The sequence below is a fragment of the Chenopodium quinoa genome, unplaced genomic scaffold, assembly GCF_001683475.1.
Source record: "Chenopodium quinoa cultivar QQ74 unplaced genomic scaffold, ASM168347v1, whole genome shotgun sequence".
In the NCBI taxonomy this organism is placed as follows: Eukaryota; Viridiplantae; Streptophyta; class Magnoliopsida; order Caryophyllales; family Amaranthaceae; genus Chenopodium; species Chenopodium quinoa.
Genome location: NW_018743049.1, coordinates 7,895 through 10,340, shown reverse-complemented (window position 1 = coordinate 10,340; position 2,446 = coordinate 7,895). Strand labels below are relative to the sequence as shown.

Here is a 2,446-nt window from a genome sequence, read left to right as displayed (position 1 = left end):
ATCAATTGTATAGCCCTTGTAGGGTAAGGGCCCTTGTAAGATCCAGCTGCTTAGGGATGATATTATAAATGGCTTAGCCTTCTTCAATAAGACTTGCTCTTGTCACGTCTATAAAGAAGCCAATCGAATAGTGTTATAGCTTTTATCTTTCTTTATATATGACATGCTACAATATTGAGAGAAGATTGCCTTAACAATTCTATCATATATCTTTTCTAATAACTTCAAAAGCAAACTTTCACTTATTTCGTTCCCTAAGCTAGTACTTCCTTTTTGATTTAATTGATTAAAGTTGCACAAATGGTCCTCCAAAAGTCCAAATCTCTTACCATTGATATATAGGAGTAGATGATTTTTAAGGACCATTTTCCTTGTAATAATCCAAAAAAGGGGAGCCTTGAGCCTTCAAGAGCCACTATTGCACTTCATAGGACTATAAGAGTGTGGCATGCTTTGCCCACAAAGTGGTGGATCGGGTTCGAAATTTATCAAACACCCGATATCCAAATGCACGGATATAAATTGGGTATTTAAGTATAAAATAGAGTATTCAAATAAATACCAATACACAAGTAAACAACAAAATAAGTCCAAATTTCAATAAAATTGCAAAATAAAATAATCCGATACAACAATACATAACTTCAATTAAATGTCAAGATACAATACATTTTTTTTTTGATAAAAATTACAAAATGCTCCAAACTTTTCAGGGTCACACACTAGTACACTACAATAATTAAATAAGAAATTAATTAGTATTTAGTACTACATCTACTGCACAATTGCACATTAATTCATAATTCATTTAACAATCAAGTATTCAAGTGAATCAACACATTATGATATTAACAATTATTCAATTAAGAAACTCAAAAACTCAAATTTAAAACTCAAAGACAGAAATTGAAAATAAAAAACAGTAAGTTGTGAGAAAGTTACCTCGAGTTCGACGCAGGCTAGCAGCAGATCGTTGGCGTCGCTTTCATGGCCTCGTCTGTGAGCAGTGGCGACAGGCGTGTCTCGGTGCGGCGGCCAGAGAAGTGAGAAAAAATGGAGAAAGATAGTAAGGGTTTTAGCAGTTTGTGTCTTTGTGAGAATTGACAAAAGAAAGGGAACAAAGAACGAAAGTTACAGGGAAAAAAAGGAGAAAAAGAAAAAAGAAAAAAGAAAAAAAAATGTAAAATTGCGCGTCCTAGAAGGAGAACCCGTGTCTGTTGTCCAATTTGAGAGTTACTAAACCAACTGAGCTCGCGCCTAACATAGTATTTATTTGTTTCAAATATTTTATTTATAGGTTTTCTATATATTTTTTTTAAATAAGATTCCTATTTTTTTTTCCGGATCTAACGGGGTTCAATTGAACCCCTTGAACCCCCGCTGGATCCGCCACTGAACCTCACTTACCTCAGCATTAAAAAAAAAAAACTAAAAGAACATTGAAAAGTCTTATTTGTGGGAGTTATAAATAATAGTGTAGGAAACAATTATAGTGTTTGGATATTTTAATAGGGACTCTTTAAAGTGTCCTGAGAATTGAGGAATAGATTTGAAGAGAGTCGTGTTAAAATAAAGTCTATTGCACTTTATGTGTATAGAGTGTGTGAAAAAAATACTGTAGAAAACAAAGGATTCAGAGAGAAGTTTACGTACAATACAAAGGAGGTAGCAAATAGATCGTCGTTCAATTTGGTTCAAGTCTAAGTTGCTCGAATGAGGAAACTCTCAGGTTAAGTACAAGTCACGTTCGGATAAGGAGACTTTCGTGTCATGTATATATCATATCTATGTGAGTCAGATAATTAATTTCATCTCTATTGATAAATAGCCTATTTTGATAATTAAATCATCAATTTCAAATTATTAGATTTGATTTCGGTGGAAATGGTTGTTATTATAAGGTCAATTTCACTCATTTTGTTTGAGGTATGGTTGGAGTTCGAATTAAATCCGATTTCGAATTATTTAGCTTTAGGTATGAGTTCAAATCAATTTAGTTAATATAGCTACAATACATATATATCTAATGACCATGTATGTAGTTACTCATAATTTATTTATTTTTTTTGATCAATGTAGTTACTCATAATAATATCATTAGCATTGCTATCTTATCTTATTTGAAACATTTGCTATAAATGGGTGTTCGTTATTATGTGTAACAATTTTTTATCTTTCCTCTTTTAGTAAATTATAAAGTGTAAAAAAACCATCTTACCAAACTTAAACATATGGGACCAGTTTCTCTCTCCTATTTCCCACTCACTTTAACCCACTAACAAACTTAAACATATGTGACCACTTTCTCTCTCCTATTTCCCTCCTTTTTACAAGTTAATTAAACCCACCTAAACTTAATTAAACTACACTAAAAGTTTTGCCTAGGAGTCCGGAAAAAAGGACATTTGGTGCAGATAATCGTGGGCGGAGGAAGTATATGTGTTTT

The 2,446-nt window shown here is 32.4% G+C and overlaps 1 long non-coding RNA gene across 1 annotated transcript; it reads right to left on the bottom strand.

Moving 5' to 3' along the window:
* Positions 1-614: 614 nt before the first annotated feature.
* On the bottom strand, positions 615-1,167 carry LOC110730738. Its single transcript, XR_002513149.1, has 2 exons — positions 943-1,167; positions 615-730 (listed from the first exon to the last, which is right to left on the bottom strand). It is a non-coding gene; the product is annotated as an uncharacterized LOC110730738 (long non-coding RNA).
* Positions 1,168-2,446: the final 1,279 nt, after the last annotated feature.